A 21,662-nucleotide genomic window follows, 5' to 3' on the forward strand; every position below is an offset into this window, starting at 1 on the left:
AAACATAACCAAAGGTCATTTTAAGTGTCCAATGCAACCAATGCTGTTTTTTTTTGTTGTTGTTTTTCCAGCGAGAACGGTCTCCTTGAGACTCCAAAAGATGAGCCCAGACAGGTGATTGACTCAAAGGCCAACAGTGTTTTATGAGCTGTAAGACTAAAGAGTATGTAGTATCTCTCCAACAAGACATTACTCCACAGTGTGACTTACAAGAGGAAAAAAAGAACTTCTCCAAACATGAGTTTCAGTCTGGCAAAAGCTGTTGTCGATGCCCTCTGCCTCCTACACAGCACTGAGAAACTTTTTGTTCATATCATCACATCCTGACAGTCTGGTTACATAAGGAGTCAACACAAGTCCACTTTCAATTTGTGATTCCATATTTAATGTGTTTGTGGGGGAGGTGAGAGGTTTTTTTGAGGAGTAAACACCTACCTACGTACCAGCCAATGTGTTAGAGCTGTCTGGAAGGAAACTAAGAGAGCCATAAGGAAAGATGCAAACTCAGAAGTTTGAGCTGCAGACTACTGAACGATTTAGGCTCAGAGAGAGCGTATTAAGGGACGATCAAACACAAAACTCATTACAGCCACTTTGATGAAATTTGAGAAAATCAAGATTTTTGCTTTTTGGGGAAAGAAAGTTTTAAAATCCCTGAAAAAAATTAATTCTCTTGCACTGTTAAAAGTCGCTGTTTGTGCTTGCTTGATTTTGATCATTGAGTACGTTTTGTATGACTGAGCATTGCAATGACATTCCCAATTAATTGCGGTTAACTGCATCGTTATAAATATTTAAATGAACCAAAAAGACAATTTGCTTCTATGAACACTGTCTTTTAGAGGACATGTGTAGGCAGGTCTTGAATGTGTGTCAGAAATGTGTTCTTAGTTCAGTGGTGGGAAGAGCGTTAAGCTTTCTTTGAGTGGATTGTGGATCCCGTTTACCTTTAGTTTAGAGTCAGTACTCAGAATTGTTATCACATTTCAACATCTCTAAACACAGCTATTATACCTGCTGCCCATTTTACCCCAAGCACATAGACTATTTATGTTTCTGAAGGAACATACCCGTGAAACAAAACAGATGTACTTTTGAATCAGTTTTAAAAGAAAAAGAGACTCTCTTTACATCTGGTATTAAAATGCATTTTGTATCCAGATTGTATCCAGATATGATTTAATTTGATTACATTTACACCTGGTATTAATGTGTGTCTCCAGTGTCCACATTGAAGTCTAATTGAGATCCGATCGCTCTGCCTGTAAGGGCTGAGAAGACGCCTCCGGAGGCTGCATTATGCACGAGCTTTCAGCCAGGCACTGCCTTAAAGCACCACCGTTTAGGGCTCGCAAGCGTGACTTTGAGGTCTGCTACACTCGCACACACAGAAGAATGATTTGAGGGGACGTCGAGCACAGACAGAGCGATGGCGGTGACCGCTCTGGTCACGGCGGTCCAGTGACCGGAGGAGCGCTGCGAGTGTGCTGCACACCCGGCCAAAGCTTTTAATATTCGCTGTTGATTACTACTGAAGCTCCGGGGCCCAAAAAAAATAGTACTCGGTGGTACCCTAGCATTACGTATTTCCGCCCATGTAGTTGTTGTATGTGGATTGAAAAATGATTTGCATTTACTCTTGTGTTCAGTGTGGACACAATGCGTCCCTGACCAACTCTGGAGCTGGTTTGGCCGATCGGATCACAATCCGTCCTCAATGCGATTTCGGTGCATTTACATCTGTACTTTTCCTGTGGTCAAGCACTATCCGACTGCAATCCGATCACCCAAAACACATCTTAATGCCAGGTGTAAAGGGGATCAGAGAGTACGGCAAGTTCATTATCGCAAATTAAGCCCAGACAGGGTGAGTTAATCCGCAGACGAGAAGAAGAAAATGGCAAAACCTGGCTTCACCACATTTACACCTTTCAAAGTGATATTTGAGTCTGAATCTAAAGTGCGATCAGGCCTGCCAGACCTCCAGAGGTGGTCTGGCTCACACTGTTCAGATCTCAGCCATGAGTCTGCCATGTGTCATTTATGGCAGTCCATACAATGTGTTTCTGACACTACTAACAAAAGTATGTAGGTCATAACTCATTCTGAAGGTTTTTGTTTTTTTTCATCCAGTCAGATCTTATATTTCTTATCCATATGTGAAGGACTCACAGCTGGAAACACTGTTACTTTTCATTGTTTCTGTTGCCTCCTGCAAAGCGTCATACAATCTGAGCCTTTTCTGACTCGCATGGAGAGCAAATACAGGCTATACAGTATCATGTATAAAGGTTTCCCAGGTAGCCAGCAGAATCGAGTTGATTGCAGGCTGAGTGTCAGCATACTCTAAGTCAGCCATTCTCAACCGGTGTGCCGCAGAGCGCCATCTAGTGTGCCGCGGAGGCAGTGGTACTAGATTATTTTTTTATTATTATTTAGCAAAGTGAACAGGTAAAACCTAAAGGAGGTAAGATGCAAGCTGCCGTAAAACCAAAGCCTATTGAAGGAGGCTGAGACACGGACGGACACGGGTCTTGTATTGGGTATAACACATGCGCAGTGTAACTGGAGCTGCGGTCGTGCGTTGCGATCGGCTCAATTTCGGCGAGTGCAGAGCAGATATTACTGCGAATGTGCGGTACCCCGAAGGCGCGTTGATTAAGTGTGACCCAACCTCCTTCAATAGGCCTTGTGTAAAAACACCAAACATCATCAGGTAGAGACAAACGTGTTTGCCACTGTTAGCTAGCTAACGTTCTGGGATGCAGTGAGACAAAATGGATCGGTTTTTAAAGCGAAAAAGTGATGTGGGAGACAACCCTGCGCCAGTAAAAGCTCCGAAGCGTGTGGTGAGGAAATATGAGAAGTGCACACATTTCTGGAAGAGCAGCACTCCCCTCTTGCTGAGCATTACACTGATGGTAACTTTTGTGCAAAACTGGCCTACTTATCAGATATATCTGACCAGTTAAATCAGCTCAATATATCAATGCAAGGCAGAAACAGCACAGTGTTTTTGGTTTCAGACAAAATTGAGGGCTTCAAGAAAAAACTTATTCTGTGGAACAGAAGAGTCAAGGAGGGACGATTTGACGTGTTTTCACTCCTAAGTGAAACTTTGGAAGCCACTCCTCATGTCAACATATCCAGTGTTATAACCCAGCATCAAATTTCTGTTGCCTTTCACCACCACCTATTTATGTGAGTCAGGGTTTTCCATTGTGACTGTCACAAAATCAAAGGCAAGGAACAAACTGAAAGCAACTTTGAATGCTACTCTGCTTGTCAGCCTCTCACCCATCCCACCACGACTTGATCTCATTATTTCCCAGAGGCAAGCCCAAGTGTCTCACTGAGGGTAAGCAGAATATGTATTTTGGTCATTACAGCTGACAGTGGCATAACACATATCTACAGCCCAGTTTATTATTTGTTGTATAAACATGTTAGGTTTTTTACTCATTTATTTGGGAAGGTGTGCCTCGGAAATGTTTTGACAATCACAAGTGTGCCTTCAGTTGCAAAAGGTTGAGAACCCCTGCTCTAAGTAATGGCAACCAAATGTGAATCTACTCTGGCCATCATCTGGCTGCTATATTTCTCTTAGGTTATGGGGTTGCCGACCGTGTATATGATTGGTGCGTCTTCATGATAAGTTTGAAAGAAGTCCAGTAAACATGTATTTATGCCATATCGTTTAGATATAATTATGAGCAAGCAAGTCACAAATCATTCCACCCTCCTAGTTGTAATTCCAAGTTGGAGATATTGGAAAGTTCTGATAATGACGACAATATCTTCCATTTGGCAAAAGGAACTATAGAAGTGTCAACAAACCATTGGCGAAATGTTTTAAAGTCTTGTTGATAACATTTTCGTTTAGTCGAATATTAAAAAAATAAACCAAAAAAATAAATCCACAGCTTTTAGAAGTTGCCAAATAAGTTGCCTAATAAGTTGCCAAATAAAAGTATGTTTTTTTCCTGAAAAAATTATTATAATTGTGAATTATCCATCCATCCATCTTCAACCGCTTATCCGGGATCGGGTCGCGGGGGCAACAGCTCCAGCAGGGGACCCCAAACTTCCCTTTCCCGGGCCACATTACCCAGCTCTGACTGGGGGATCCCGAGGCGTTCCCAGGCCAGTGTGGAGATATAATCTCTCCACCTAGTCCTGGGTCTTCCCCGTGGTCTCCTCCCAGCTGGTCGTGCCTGGAACACCTCCCAAGGGAGGCGCCCAGAGGGCATCCGTACTAGATGCCCGAACCACCTCAACTGGCTCCTTTCAACGCAAAGAAGCAGCGGCTCTACTCCGAGTCCCTCACGGATGACTGAGCTTCTCACCCTATCTCTAAGGGAAACGCCAGCCACCCTCCTGAGGAAACCCATTTCGGCCGCTTGTACCCGCTTGTAATTGTGAATTAATCATTTAAAATTATTAAAATTTGGCGGGTCCAAAATGAATGCTTTGTTTATCTCTGTGGAAGATATCTAACGTTTGGTTCCAACTTCTAACAAGACTTGTGAGCCAACAGTAAAATTACGTTGGTATCACATGGTATCTCTGGGTCACCAGTTAGTTTGAAAAAAATGTCTGAGAATGACGGCAAGTGCCTGGCAACGACTTGTTGTGAAGTAAATTTAATGGAACGGGACATCTAGTAGCTGAATGTTATCAATAGCACCTTAAATTTTAAAAGGCGCTATACATTGCTTGTATCTGGTTTCACCCGTTAACAAACCACTAGAAATATGCAACACCGCAAAAGTAGCTAATTTAGGCTACATGATGTGACTACAAGGCTAGCAGTGCATGGACATGAGTCGGAATAATGGAAGGCTTTTCTGTTCTTCCCATTACCCTGTTTCCTGAATTATATGTACAGTACAGGCGAAGAATTTCATGAAACTGTGGATCTATATATTATCGTATTTTTTAATGCACTTGTTCACGGTTTTGGCAATATAAATTTACCTCCAGTAACTTGCCTAGTATAGTAATCATTCATCTATCCAAACAACATATACTAACCGTCCTATATAATTGGACGGAATATGGAGTCTGCCTAGCCAACTCCATGATGTGTAAAGATGTGATGTTGATAAATGTAGCATCTCTTTGATCAAGCTGCGCTTTATGGACAGATGGTGCCGAAACACCCTCCTTATTCTCTCATGTCGTACATAAAGAACATCTGGACCTCAATCAGTTTGCTTCTCAGGAATCACGCTGAGAAGGCCACAAATCACTGATGAGAAGCATCAACATCCTGTGCTGTAATGTAGCCTCTTGCACTCGAGGGAGGTTGTACAGATTATTTCAATTTGAAGCTGTAGGCTGAATCAATTTTGTGGATTGTTAGTATCATCATCATCATCTTAGTTTTGGACTTTATTCAGGAGTAGTGTGAAGATAAAATATAGCTGTGGCCATGAAAACACAAAGTCACTGGGATTTAACGCTATGACGCAATGCAGTATTTTTGGTTTTCCTGCTCCTTCTGTTGCACCGGTTGCCACGGAAATAAAGCCCCTTTTTTACATCCATGTCATCGGTGCACTTTTCATTAGGAGTGAGATGACCGGATAGCTTTGTCTACTGTTTATACAACCTGCGTGTGCGTCAGTGTGTGTGTGCGTCTGCATGCATGTGTGTGACTCTCGATCGACTGTATCCCTATCCGTCTGCAGCTCTGTCTCTCCGTCCTCTGCTGTGAATTCCCAATGACATTCCTTTCACATATTTAGACCCGATATGAGTCCAACTTGACACAGTCACATCTCAGATCTTACTTGTTGACATGCTGTGTGCAGGCAGGAGGCAATGGAGCAAAGCAAGCTAATGCTGAGCGGAGAGAGACGGAGAGAGGGAGAAAGAGAGGGAGACTACGCAGCGGCAGGACTCAGCTGCGTATTTGCAGTTTCATCCACCCAAAGTTCAGATGAGGACAGGCTCGTACACTCGCTGCCTTGAGATTAGCCACAGTTTTTTTGGAAGGCAGCAGACAGGAGAGGAGGAATGAATTTCAACTATACAAAAATGCAACCCCATCTCTAATATGAAACAAATTTAGCTTTTTTTATGTGATGATACGCAAGCCAAAAGTCTTTTCAGGCTATCTCTTCCTGTCACACAGATACGTTTAGAATGAATAGGCACCATAGGGGGAACTTTAGAGCTCATCAAGCATTAGGGAAGGGTCACATATCGAGTTACACATCAGAGCAGGACAAAAGGGCTAAAGAAGGACAAAACGTTCAACTTAGACAGTGAGGCTTCTCCGTGCTAATTTTGTTGACACATAAATGGCTAAAAGGCTATAGGCCTGGGGGAAGGATGGCCTGAACATAATGAGAAGCATGTAAGTAAGCATAATGAGAAGCAGAACATATGCAGAGGGCTCCTACGTGCTCTGCATGTGTGAGGGCCGACATATTTGTTAACTGGCTTATGTTAGACCTCGCTCTCTTCCTGCAGATTAATGTCCCCGCTCATATTTTGTTTATCAGATGATGCTCAAAAAGCACTAATCATTCTAATGGATGTCCTCCCAAATGTTGAAGTTTGATGCACATTAACAGAAAAAAAAAAAACTTCTGTGTTCCAGCCTATGTTCTCCGTTATGTCTCTTGCATTTACTCCCTGAGGTTTCCATAAACTATGCAGTGAGGCCCTCCTTCTACAGCCTACAGTATGGACCTCTCCAAGAATCTGGGGGCCATTAACCTAAAACAGCTTTCCCTTGCCAAAAAAAGAACTTTTGAATGTCAGCCCAACAGCTCGCCCTTGAAATAACCAGTAAAGAGCCCGAGTGAATGAGAGCCCATGGTTGATTTCCACATTAGCCTTTCACCCAACAAAAATGCTCAAGTTTTTCGCTTGTGAGGTGAGTTTAGAAAACAACGACGCTGCCAAATGTGTGCGGCTGAAATTACTTGTGTGAATATGTGTTTTAAACCTTTTCTAATAGGAGTTAGATGCTGTCAAATGAGAGGAAGAGAAAATAAAGAAGTATGCAAATTCATTTGCAACAGCCAGCGCGAGCCAAGAATACACTGACCTACTTGATAGAAAAGTTTACAGAGACATTAGCAGATCATTTGGTACTAAAAAAAAAGCTGAATGGACATCTTTCTTTCTTATTTAAAGTTCACTTGTGTGACAGGACTCTTTTATCTACTTTGCAATCTACTTACAGTAATTTTCACAAGAGCTAAGTCATGACTAATGGTTTTTACTGTTAAGAGAAAATTGTTGGGAAGCAGTGAGGTTTTCTTGAAAAGGGGGCATGCTTTTGTGATTTGCCGTTGCATCAGCCAAGTCTCAACTTACATTGTAGAAGAAGTGATGCATTTCCAGTTGAAGCTTGGGGACTAGTCAAGATTCTTTTACTGGAAGAATCAATGGTTGACAACACACTGACTCACTCAACTTCAGCTGAAATAACACTGGTTTTATCTGGTATAATGCGCTGGTTGTTTCGCAACCAAGTCGCCTCTATAAATGTGTCAAGCTACTGTTTATTTCCTTTTTTCCACGGTGGTTCTGAAATGACCTTTATTCTTCTAAATGTCCATGGTATGCCACCATCTGAGAACTGATTCAGCTCATACCACTGAAAGCTTTTAAAAATATAACCTTGGCGAAAGACATAAGCCTTGTTCTTTTCTTGCCAAAACTCAGCTTTACGTTAGCCATGAAACTGACGTTTCTTTTCTGTAAAGCAAATCATTACTTTACGCTAGTTATGTAACTGACAACTGAAGTCTGTTCAGGTGATGACAAAAGAAAAGAAGGGTAATACTTCTAGTTTAGTTATTTTGTCTTGCCTTTATTTGAGTATTCCAGTGTTGATGTTATACTTTCTATCAATAATACATTGTTCCTCAACTCTGGAGTTGCTTGTTATGCCAGAAGAAGGGCAGAAAAAGGTCGAGAACGCAGCTCTAATGTGTCACTAACAATCTACCAGACTGCCTACTTGGTTATGAGTGAAAAGCAGTCCACAGATACGGAATGACAAGGTTATGTTTAATCTTTGGGTTGGGATTAATGTTATAAAAAGAGTCACGCCTGAGTCAGGGTAAAGTCTGGTTTAGTGTGGTATTGGTTACCATTCCTCTAATAGCCACTAGGAAACAGATAAGCTAAACCACAGCGCTTGATTGAATGAATGAATGAATGAAATATGCGGTTGTTAAAGATCCCCTCCTGACTAGGGTTGATTAAATCGATTATAAAAAATAGTTGGCAATGATTTCATCATCGATTAGTTGGATCTATGTTATGATGCACAACCCACACTGTGGCAACGTCTCCTTAGGTGTGGACATAAACCAACCAATGCTACGCCTTGTGTAGCTCATGTGATAAATTACAGGAAATGACATTGTCACCTTTGTCTCTGGAGTAAGCATTTGAAAACCGCGGAGGCATAGACTAACACTTCCTCTTAACTGGAAAAGCAAACATCAGATTGTATACATTTTTTCAAATGAAGATGTCCTAACCTGCTCTGTGCGTCAGCGAACAGGTAAAGGGACGTGTCGCTTGCTTGAAAAAACGCTCGCCCTGGCTTTATTTTAGCCAAGTTTCATGCACCTCCAACCTATTTTCATTCATCAAAATTGACGCTGACAGTAACTGACAGTTAATCAATGTCATTCTCTATGACATCGCTCGTAGTATTCGTGCTTCATTCATCAGAGTTTGTTCACTCACAGCGTTGTTGTTAGGATAGGTGTAACGATACAGTGGAGAACAGTGCAAAGGCAAATGCACGATTACAGGTTCTAATTTAAAAACAAACATAAAGGACAGAAATAACTTCCGTCAGTATCTTCACCCTAAAACTGAGCCCGCTGCATTAATGCCTTAAAGAAATTAGTGGCGTTAAAAAAAATTGCGTTTAAAGGTTATCACGTCTGCCCCATAGTCACAACTGAACGTGGTGAACAGGATGTTTATATGATGGAACTGTTTAGATTGCATGCAAGTCATAAGAGAGAGAAAATATAGATAGAAAATAAGAAGACAAATAATGAGACAGCCACTGATGTGCACAAATACATTTTGCACTTCTCAAATTTGGCTTCTCTACAGTTAGCATTTCAGTGAGTGGTTACTGGCAGTAAAGGTTGACTTGAAAAGCTGAATTATTATCATCAAAACTAAAAGAAAATCACGAACCATCTCCACCAATGAATCTTGCTCCAAACCCAAGGAGCCCACGCAGAATCAGGGAGTGGTCTAGTAATCACATCTCAAACTCAAGGCTAAGGCTTACTAAGTTAGGGAGCTGAGAGCTGAAAAATCTACCTTAAATGCTGCGGTCCATGTGCACGCTGGGGCCTGGGTTCACAGCAAGGGCTTAATGTAATTCTCTGGCACAACAGGATTGGTATTAGTCCCAAAAGGGTCAGTGAGGTTAAGAGCCGCTAAGTAGTAGTGTTTAAATCCTTCCTAAGCTCAGCCACCACAATGCAGGGCCCCCCACACTCCTTTGGACTCAATTCACCTCAGGGTGTGGTTTGGACAAGTGGAAAGGCAAAGGGGAAGGTTACGGCGGATGCACTAACACGCCAGTATTCCTTTAGGGATTTCCTGGTATGTTGAACGAAATAGTACACACATCCCATAAACAAGGAGTGTGGTTGGTTTGATGTTGGTGCTTTGGTTTTGGCTTGATCGTTTAGCCAGGCTTTTTTACTACAGTTCTAGTTTCAAGGGTCATCTTGGGTTACGCACACTCTCAGGGATTAACTGTATCATTGGCTAATGTGACTTGACTTTTCTTTGCACAGTGCAACTGTGTGTCACTGATGAATACTGAAGGACTATTTCTGCCGCCATTCTTCCTGATCTTGGTTGCCTTAAAAAAGATGAAATATTTTCATACCTGTTTTTTGTGGAGTTTGTCTTATTAACTTTACTGTCGTACAGCATAGCTGCAAATTGTCCAGCAGATATACATTTGACAAACATTAAAACTCCTCATCTAAGAATCACGATAACTGACAGCCATGCACAATAGTACATAAAAAGTAATTTGAAAAATTGTTTGGGGCCAGCGTTCGCTTTGTTATCCGAAATAAGACCCTGGTGCTTCATTGCACAGCTGTAACATAGAACAGATTTACTCGAGATGCAGATTTCATTAGACATTTGCATCAGCCGTGATGGGCACGATCACCGAGGCAACTAGGATGGCGGCCTGGTTACAGATCTGCACCTTCAGGTCAGAGGACAAGGCGTCTCAGTGTATTAGTAGGAATCATGAAACGTACTGCCCTGTTAATACCGTCACTACTGCAGGAAATTAAATGAATGGTAAAGCTCTATAAGTACTTACTATGCACACTTGATTATATAGACTTATGTTCAGACCAACAGGGATTATTCTATGACCCAGAACGTTTTATGCATAGTTTTACAAAGCTAGTAGCAATGACGCTCGTTGGGTCAGTTCATGCGACAATTTGGTAGACATTCATGATCTTCAAAGGATTAATCTTAAATTGATTAATCTTAAACCTGAGTTCTCATCCACCACCACCAACGGGTCTAAATTTCCACTTGTGCAACAGAACAGTACAGTACAGTACAGTACAGTACAGGAGGATACCTCTAATAATAGCAACTAATAACCAAATTCCAGTAAGCCTCGGCTGTACCTTGAGAATATTGCTAATATAGCATATTAACATGATAAGGTGAGCAACTTATTTACTCCAAACAACCAACAATCAAATAACTTCAAACACTAACAAAGATTTGAATACCAGATCTGAGATATCTACTCCTGAGGCGCCATATTTTACACTTCTTTGCCCTACTAGTGGTAAGTATGGTCTCCTAAGCCACATTTCCACTGCATGGTTCAGCTCAACTCGACCCACTTTTGGTACAGCGGATAGTACCCCCTCAGTGTGGGCGAAATTCTTAGCTGATCGTCTAGCAACGTCGCGTGAAACTGTCGTGACAACATCTTCAACGCCACACTCGCTGAATCCTTTCATCGGCGACCAAACAGAGGAACATCTGCACTTTGTGTACGGTTCAGTTTTGTGGGCTGACATTTTTTTAAATCTGGGTCGAGTGAATAAAAAAAAGAAAATGTTGGTCACTATTGACGGTGGCTTGGTTATTTAATAACTGCGGGTTTGTGCAGGATGTCCCATGTCACGCTAGTGACGATTCTCTCGGACCAGTCAGTGATCTGCAGTGTTTTAACTCCACCTTCTAGTATCGGCTCAGCTCGCTTGGAAAATGGAACCTCGACCTAAAAAAAAACAGTAAGCTATGAATGCTGAACTGGTAGCATAGTTTTAAAACAAACATATTCAGTAACACTTCATTTTACAGGTCCTCAAATTTCATGCTAAAGTAGCATATAATCATTAAAATAGGGCCCTTAGGCTTGAAAAGCGGCTGTGAGCTGCTTTTCATTGGAGGCGGAAAACACTTCTGATCAGTCACACATCTCACCATTGTGTGACTTATCGTCTACACAACTGTAACCGGGTAGCTAATGTAATGATTCAGGGAGTTTTATAAGGAATTTCAAGTAAGTTATTTCCTAATTATCATCTATTTATCAGCAGACATGGAAATAAAACATATCAATTAACCTTGTATTCTTTTTAAATAAATTACCAGCTATTAGGAAATAGCGGAATATAATTATTAAATCATGTTTATAATAAAGTCATTTTCGGTAATTTGTCAGTAAGGTTACTTGCTAATTATCACCTAATTATCATGAAATTTGTGTTAATAAGTGTTACCACATATTCATCAAATATAGTATTGTGGGAGTAAAGTTAAAAAAAAAACATTTAATTACTGTATTTTTCTTTTTTTTTTTCCATATGTTGTCATGTATGAACAAAATGAACACTGTAAGAAAACAACTTGATTACTATATGGGATAAGCAAATTATTTAAACAGCATTAGTAGGATATGATTCTGTCCCAGGCTTTTTGATCAAAGCAGTTTATCACTGTAACCGTGATCACTATAAGCAGTTTCCGTTGTATTCATTAAATGACGGATACATGTTTAATAAAGTGTCCATCTTTAGACAGGAACACACTGGTCTGTTCCAAAGAACTTTTCAGAGTCCTGGTCTAAACTGCATCCCCTATGGAGGTGACTGTTTGCCCAGTGCAGGATTTACCTTGGATGAACCAAAGTATTTGGCTGCGGATAGATGTGGGCGAGAGAGAAAGAGAGATAGAGAGGGAGAGAGACAGAGAGAAAGAGGGAGAGAGAGACAGCGACAGCGCGAGAGAGAGAGAGAGAGAGAGAGAGAGAGAGAGAGCAGTGTGAGCGGGCTGAGCAGCGAGAGGTTGATTTATAATTAGACTGAATGTCTGTTCAATACCCCTGCTGTTCTGGTGATGGCTCCATTGCATAGAGAGGCAGCTTTGCTGCTGTGAACTTAATTTGAATTCTGAAGCACCACACATCTTCCAGCATTTACAGATCGCCGTGTATGTCTGGGATAATGAAGACTTTGGATGTACTACCATATCATGGTTGTGACAGTCACTTATCAGATACCAGCTTTTCTATAAGGATTTAAAATAGTTATCAGACGTAGATTTATAACCACAGATTTAAGTGCAACAGCTTAAACGAATCAGAATTATGAAGTGTACCAGCAACGATATCTAGTTAAAGATTAAATCCATTATGTTTTTAGCCAATACAGTATAATGTTATTATTTTTATCTGTATGGTGGAGTGGGGTGAAAAACAATGCAAAGACATGTTCTGCGAATGAGAAATGTTTGTCAAGTCACATGTTTAAATGCCATCTTATCAATACATTTGCCTTCATGTTAACCGGACGGTTGCAGACATTTTAACTGTATATTAATAAACACAAGGTTAAAAAAAAAGGACTTTGCAATGCAACACTTGATAGCATCATCTTTGAGTTGAAAGTTACAAATCTGAGTTAATCCTTAATACCACTAGCACTTTCCTTATTCCAGGACATGTCCACTTTAAAGCATCTAAAACAAACATCCTGTCTGATTCATCAAACATCCGTGTCACAAAAATAAGCACAAATGAGACTGAGATGAATTGATTATTGTTTACAAACTGTGACACTCCTGTTTGGTAATTCTTGGCACAGCAATATCTGAATAATTTAGCATATAACGGAACAGAAAGCATACATTGACATTTAGGTTGCAGTGATTGCTGCTATGATGAAAATGTTAATTTGGCAGTTTTAAAAGTTGTATTTTTAGATTGTGTGTTTAAACACACTTCGGTGAGCCAAATGTGTTATCCATCAACTGTGTTTAAACTGAAAAACACCAGCTATCTTTAAAATCGATGGGCGGCCGCAGGGAGATCGTTGTTTGCATGATCCCGTTTAAATCGGTCTAAAATAACAACCATAATAGCTAAAGCATTCATTCTTTTTGCAGCGGAAAGCTAAGGCTCTGTCTTTTACGTCATCACGTCGTACGCTCGCGATGATGTCGTTACGTTACGTTACATGCGGTACAAAACGCGGTGATCACACGCAGTGGCGCCAGAGTATTGCCTCGTAATGGCTCTGGGAGATCGTTGTTTGCATGATCCTGTTTAAATTGATGTCAAATAAAAATTATTTTAGTGAGGGCATTCATTATTTTTGCAGCAGAAAGCTAAGGCTTCTATCTTTCATTTCATGTGCGGAACGTAACCTAACTATCAAAGCGCTTGTGCACTCTCACTGCTCATAAAAATGAGTATATCTCAAAAACTAAAAAATGTGTGTAGTTCAAATAACTTATGCAGTGTTAAGAAATATTTTGTTCATGTCTCTACATTTAGAAATCTTTTGGATCAACATATTTTGAGTGATTATTTAGTAACATTTTATGAAAAATTGTTTGTATTTTCTTTTTAATTTATGACAATTTCAATACTTTTATCAATTATTATGATTTATTGGCTGACATAACCTTGTAGCTTAGGTTGTACAGATTTTAAGGATTTGAAGCATTTGAAAATTTTCAAAGAAATGACATCACAATAAGCAAAAACACCAACGTAGGCACTGGCGGACCATTGCCATTGCAGAGTTCAAAGGGTTAAAACGTGTATGTCTACAAAGAACTGAAAACACTTATAACAATATGGTAAACAAAATCAGGAAGTAACAGAACACCAGATGATGGCGTGAACATTAAATGAATACACCTGGACACCTGGTATTCGCTCACAGCATCATATTCAACAGCTGTCTACAAATATGCTGACTTTTATTGGGAGTTTACTTCCAGTTGTGCTCATTACTTTGACATCAACATACATAACACCGAGGACTACATGCTATGCTGTAGAGGGAATGCTGCCATGAATTCCTCCACTCTCTATACCACCCACGCGCAATCTTTTTCTCTTCCAAATGTAAACTTTCAGTCACACTTAGGTAGCCACAATAGCTTTCTGTATGTTCTTGCGTTGGGGCATGACTGCAACATGTAAATACTGGAGCTAAACAGTACATTCTCTGTTATTATGGATATGGGAGTTTATTGCCAAAGCTCCAGCAATTACAGTAAAGAATGTGTGCTGTCTGAAAAGTATGCTTCAAAGAGGTATATAAACATTTAATAACTATAAGACTTAAAAAAAAAACAGTTGGTGATGAGTGAACTTTGCAACCTTCACATCATTAGCTCCCTCAAATCTGATTCACATCTCCAGGATATTTGGCTCATAAAAGTAAATGGTACCCTTTTGCACCTAATAAAAACACAAATGAAGCCACATCCCCATATTTCAGGAGAAACTGCAGGTTATTGAAGGGCGTCTAAATACGACTCCGGCATTCAGTTCAACTTTCACACCCAAACTTCAAATCATCAGTATGTCACGCCACGTAGGATGTGGATGTATATAATTCAACAAACATGGTCATTACTGAGGGTGCCAGTGTGAACGTCTTGCCTTCTCATTAACGGGATAATTAAAGCTATAAAGCCATTATCCTCCCACGTTCAAGCAATATTCATCGACATTGCACACCTTCAGATGCCTTGTAAAGTTTGCAGGCTTTGATATGATTCAACATTTTTGATCAGTGGCAATCAGTAACTTTCAAAACATGCTCTCCTTTAACAATGTGTTTCACCTCAGACTGGAAAGCGATATATGTAAGATATGTGAGGGGCCGCCTACAGAACATGTGCAATAAATCGAACATATAAACCATATGGTGAGATTCGCAGGATACATGAATTCAATAAAAGGAGGAAATGTCAGAAAAACAGCTTGCATGTGGGAGGAGTGCATGCCAGATAATCATTAGTCAGTATGTTGAACATTTTGTCCACCACTGCTTAAAGCTGCAGTAAGTAGAATTGGAGGAAATATGAAATGAATTAAAAAAGTAATTTTTTATAAAACGGTCACTATATCCGGACAGCAGAGCATGAGACAGGTAAGGCTGGGGCGATTCGTCGACGTAGTCAATTGCGTAAATACGTCGATTTACGTAACGTGCGTTGACGCATCAGATGACGTAATGAAAATGCGCTGCGCCCGGTCCGAGCATGGATTCTGATTCCCCCAGAGAGCAAGAAGCGTCAAAAAACCTCTCCAACGTTCATCAAAGGTGTGGGAATACTTCAAACAGAGACCCAACAATGCGGTGCTCTGTAAGTTGTGCAGAATGGAGATGGCGTACTACAGCATTACAGGTGCAATGCACGAGCACCTGACAAGAAGGCATCCCGGAGCGCTGCGTGAAGAAGACAGCAGCAAGACACCACCGTAAGTCCTGTTTACTTTTTCCCCACCAGGCATGATCTATTAAGATTGTAAAAGCACGGGCGTGTTTCTGTTAGCAGTAGTCATTTAACGTTTGTTTTTAAAATGTTTCTTCATCACCACCATGTTAAAAGTATTTTATGGACCACTGTTATAGTAACGTAACGTAACGTTACACCATGCGTCATCTAATGTTGTTATTCGACCGTTATATATTTTCTGTTTACTTTAACGGCGATGTATAAGTGAGAAAATGGCTTATAGTAACATAACATATTGTTCTACAGTCTGTGACTGTTAGTCTGTAAAGTTTCAACTATTTATCTTGCTCCACACTGATGCAAAAGTACATTTGCTAGTGTTTATCTTAACTGCATATTATTACAGTGATGAAATAAATCCATGTTTAAACCATTTTAAGTTTTAAGTTAAGTACTTAAGTAAAAATACTGATGAGGATTATTATTATTATTATTAGCCTAATGTCATAACACAACAGTGCTGTGGAAATTAGACCTGTTTTAAAATGTGCCACTATTATCATTATTTTAATGGGTCTCTTTTTCAGGACGAGACAAAGCAGTGTGGAAGACTTTTTCCACAAAAAGAACATTGCACTTTATTCCTTTTACATGAATTTACAATACAAGCTCTTGTTTTAATTTTATTTTGGAGAAATTGTATGTTGGACTGAAAACAGATTACCAATAAAGACTGGGATATTTTTTGTTGTGAAATAATGCCATAATAATATTCATGTTTTATGTATATGTTTATAAGAGAAGATATTTGAATAAAGTATTGAAATAATAATGAGTCAAGTTTTTGATATTTATTTATTTATAAAAAAAATATTTCGAATAATTGATGAATTAGTCGTTAGATTAATCGACTAATCGAAAAAAGAATCGTTAAAAAAAGAATCGTTAGGTGCAGCCCTAGAGACAGGTAATCTGAAAAAAACATCATGTGCATCTGTGTCCTCCGGTGTCCTCCGGTGCTCTTAATAGCATCTGCAAGATTTCACAGACCAGAGGAAAACAACCAATAAGAGCCGAGCTGGAGCCTGCCATCTATGAGCAGCTGTCAATCACTCACAAACGCAGTTATTTCTGCACAAACGTCCACTGTACATTCACTAGATATTCTCAGAGCTACGAAGTCTTCTGCAGTGTGTAGAGTGCACGCATGCACGTGAGGTGGAGCGAGTTGAGTGAAGGCAGGCAGGCAGAGGAGCAGCGTACAGCAGAGACTCCAGCCCTGGAGACCAAATCTACGGTCTCCCCTGTGTCTTCTGGCCGTGGTGCGGGGGCTGGAGCAGGAAGAGTTGACACTGTTTTGCAAGACGGGCTTCACTAGATATAACTTTGCGGTTTTGGTGCTTCCGTGTAGTTTGTGTTGGAGTCTTGTCTGAACAGCGTAGCCACACGCGAGAGCGCGCATGGGACACCGACCAGGGTGATTTATACGTGTAAGAAGTTACAAACAGTCCCTTTAAAAGGACAAACATATTGTAAGTAACCTAAATATTGCCATAAGAAGACATGATCTAAACCACAATGAATGCAGTATGGGTTGGTGCCTCCTGTGATTTTAGCCCCACAGTGTGTAGAGCACTTAAAATGCTATAAACAACAATCCTATCAGCCAAACTGTCTTATACAGTGTGACAGGTCAGAGGTAGGGTGGGTTCAAGTTTTTAAATCAGAGAAGAGACAGTTTGTCAACAGTCTTCCCTTAATCGATTAATTAAGTAGTGTATAAGAGGCCATAAAATAGTGAAAAATGCCCATCACAGTTACCCACAGTCCAAGGTTATATCTTCAATTTTAAAGGTGCTGCTTTAGAAAATGATAAAAAGGTAGATCGAGGTAGATAAAAAGGTACATCAGAATTTCAAGGTAGGAGTGAACTATGACTCCCAACATGCATTTCGGCAAGGAACATCAAATCACAGAGCTTAAAAATCTGTGATTTACAAGCGGCACTAACGGTGGGCACAAACTAACGATTGACAATCTGCAGGCAGCTTAAATCCATTAGGGACTTCCCCCCGAAGAAGTCACAAGCTAATTTTAAGCAGAAAAAGCAGTTTTTACACGCAAAAAAAATATATGTCGATAAGTATCTGTGATTTATGTGTACAGCATGAAAACGATAATTTAATGTGGAGTTCCTCTTTACTTGCTACCATCAAAGTGTACAGTTAAGTTTGTATAGATACCATAGTCTCCTTTTGACAACAGGTGAACCAGCCCGACGTTCATTAGCAGGATTACTCTTGAATGCTCCATTATGTGCTCCGACACCACCCCAAACAGCCCCCCCACTCTATTTTTCTATTTTTGTTGAGGTTCAGTTTGTCACAGTCTACCCAGTGCCTCTTGTGCACAAAATGACAGAAATTAAAAATTACATTGGTGCTTGTAAACACCATTCAAAGACATCTAAAAATGTGTTTCTAATTTGTTCTGCTCTGATTTGACGTCCTGCTTGCTGCTAGTGCATGAACCCACTGAACAAAATGCAAAACAAAAGTTCACTGAGTATTTAGCAATGCTGAGTCTGGTTTGTTTCATGTCTGGAGAGGTCGTTACACAGTACATTTGGTGCAGCTTTGTTGAGGATTAGTTCATTAAGTCACTATCATAAAACTGAACAAAACTATTTGTTTGATTAAAAACACATCCCGGCGTCTTTAAAACGTAAACATGTTTTTAAGCTAAAGCCATCCTTCTAGTTTAGAGGATATTTCACGGTACTTTTGCCTATCATCTATCAAATCTCTTTCAAGGGCACACAAAGAAGCTGAAAAATCTCCCGACACTCCATTACTTAGAAAAAACTGTCAATATACTACAGGGTTTCCCCAAGGAAACTGTTAAATCAAGGTGATAAACCGCCAAGATCCTGACAAATCTCGTCTAGTGATTGATTTAGTTAGTAGATGCCAGCTTAAACAACAGCCACACTCCTTCAATATGTGACATTATTTTGTGTGAAATACTCTATCTGCTCTTTTACACTGAAGATCAAGGTTTTATTGCATGAAAGTGTCCTTTTTATACTGTTAGCAGATTACGGATTGATCGTAATATGAATTTGTACACTGTACAGAGTTGATATTTGGCGTCTAGGCTCCAACCCCACCACCCGCCAAGCACACATCAAGCTCAGCACAGCAAACATTTGGGAGTGATGAATAGCAAATGAAGCCTGAAACGAGATGGCACCATGCAGCCCACGAGGTAAAGCGTTCGCCAATCAGGTGCCTAGTGTCTAGTGTCTAGTGGCAGCCCATCAAGCATCCAGTACTGGGAAGCAAGGCGATCCCTTGTGTCCAAAAATGTCCCTGAGGACACGTACCATTAGGCTATGCACAAGTCTGTGCATGTTTTAAATCTGCTGTTGTCAAGATTCAAGAGTTTCATTTGCCATTTGCACCTAAGTACATTGGAATTCTGAGCAATTTACACCGAGTCAAATTTAGGAAAGGAAAAAAAAAAAGGTAGAAAAGGCACAATGTAATTACAGTACAAAATAATTAGCACATTCAACTCAACAGAATAAATAAATAAATTATTAAAATATAAAACGCCCTCAGTGTAGTCAATAAATAACTAAACTACCCTCTGCATAGGAACGATACCCCCAGAATACAAATATACAGTAAATATGCTCCATGACCATGTTACCCCTATACCCAAAAACGTCCTGTGCTGGGAATTAATCAGTCTCTATGCAACTGGATTTTAGATTTTCTGTCCGATAGGCAAAATGTTCTCTCGGCCTATGACTCTCAACACTGGTGCCCCTCAGGGTTTTGTTCTCTCACCTCTGCTGAACTCACTGTACTCACTCTGCTGTGGAGTGGTGTCGGGAAAACAACCTGATTTTAAACATCGCCAACACCAAAGAAATAATAATCGACTTCCAGAGAGCTGAGGGGGTTCTCTCCCCCCCCCCATTGGTCATCAATAACCAGATAGTGGAGAGGGTTGACACTTTAAAATTCCTTGGCATCACCATATGCCACACTCTGAAGTGGGAGGCCAACACCAGCCATATAATTAACAAGGCCTACCAGAGGCTTCACTTTCTGCGCCAGCTTAGAAACTTTGGCGTCCTCGCCTTCTCAGTCACAGTGTCGTATGGCAACACAACCGTCCTTGACAGGAGAGGGGACAGTTGGAAAGAGTTGTGTACACAGTGTCTAAGATCACTGATCTTCCTGCCCTCTGTCACCTCCATAAAGGCCTCACGTAACAGACGCAAGACGCAGAAGGTGATCGCTGACTCCCTGACTCCTCTCACCCTGCTTGCTCCCTCTTCAGATCCCTCCCCCTCCGGAAGGAGATTCCAGAGTTTCAAGTGTAGGACACCTCGCTTCAGGAATAGCACACATCCTGAGGCTGTTCGATACTTGAACTCAGACGCTCAAGTATACTTTTAGCAGTAGAACAAGCATCAGCAACAACAAGAGCTTTAAAACTTAGCAGCACAAAGCAACAAGCACTTTAAACGAATTGACACGAAGCAAAAAATCTGTAAAATAACAGAAAAAGTACTGGCAGCTCATTACCTGTGTATCTATAGTAAAAAAAAAAATGCAATTATGTTATTTAATGGTGTATCTATAATAAAAATAAATATATTTTGTATTATTTCATGATGTACCTACAGTAAAAAAAACAAGATATTTTCTATTATTTATTGGTGTATTTATAGTAAAAAACAGAACATTTTCTATTATTAATGGTGTATCTATAGTAAAAAAAGACATTTTCTATTATTTATTTGTGTAGGCTGTAGCAGCCCAAAGCACTTTAGGATTTTTTTTTCATAGTTTGAATGTATAAATGTGGTAACTGTTTTTGCTATATTTTATTTACTGTGTGTGTTTTTAAAAGATGCACTGAGGCAAATTTCTATCAACTGTGTTGACACGGCAAAAAAGTATTGATTGATTGATTGATTGATATTGGTATGAGAGCAGCAGCAGCATAAACTACAGAACAGGGGCTCAGCACTTTCTGACAAGTTTCAAGCAAGCTGACCATAAACCCACTATTTTAAGAGAAAGTGTTCTCTCAACAGACCATTGTGAAATGCTCCACTAATAATCAGCAGCATGAACGCATCACAAAGTGTGCCAAGCAACCTTTTTTCCTCCTCAAATGGATAGATAACATCTACAGTATTACAGAAATGTATCATGTGTTGGGCAATTGTTTTCATTTATGGCAAGACAGCTTACACAAGACTGAGATTCAAAAACTGTCCCAAGCATCCTTAATTCACCCTACAACAGGAAATGAGCAACAGTCATATTTACATACTTAAAGCCAATTGTTATATTAGCCTCAAACACCTCAAAACAGGAACCAAAACAATTCAGGCCACAACGGACAAATGTTCAAATGTCCCACTAATAATCAACAGCATGAACGCATCACAAAGTTTGCCAAACAATAGCCAACAGGAAAATAAGCTAGCAAGCATAAATCACAACAACACCGTGGCAAATAAACAAACAAACAACTTACCAGCTAATTGATGTTAGATGGGTAACATCTTCAGTATTACAGAAATGTATCATGTGTTGGGCATTTGTTTTCATTTGTGGCAAGACAGCTTACACAAGACAGAGATTAAAAAAACTGAAAACTTAATTCACCCTACAGGAAATGAGCAACAGTCATATTTACATACTTAAAGCCAATTGTTATATTAGCCTCAAACACCTCAAAACAGGAACAACCAAAACAATTCAGGCCACAACAGACAAATGTTCAAATGTCCCACTAATAATCAACAGCATGAACGCATCACAAAGTTTGCCAAACAATAGCCAACAGGAAAATAAACTAGCAAG

The 21,662-nt window shown here is 40.1% G+C and overlaps 2 long non-coding RNA genes across 2 annotated transcripts in view; one reads left to right on the plus strand and one right to left on the minus strand.

Annotated features, from left to right (window-relative positions):
* The window catches only part of LOC119474690, a 63,262-nt gene that overhangs the window by 40,295 nt on the left and 1,305 nt on the right, over positions 1–21,662 (minus strand). The window lies entirely within an intron of this gene.
* Positions 8,231–20,267, plus strand: LOC119474694. Its single transcript, XR_005203621.1, has 3 exons — positions 8,231–8,652; positions 16,216–16,219; positions 20,253–20,267. It is a non-coding gene; the product is annotated as an uncharacterized LOC119474694 (long non-coding RNA).

The sequence above is a fragment of the Sebastes umbrosus genome, chromosome 16 (assembly GCF_015220745.1).
Source record: "Sebastes umbrosus isolate fSebUmb1 chromosome 16, fSebUmb1.pri, whole genome shotgun sequence".
NCBI classification, from domain to species: Eukaryota; Metazoa; Chordata; class Actinopteri; order Perciformes; family Sebastidae; genus Sebastes; species Sebastes umbrosus.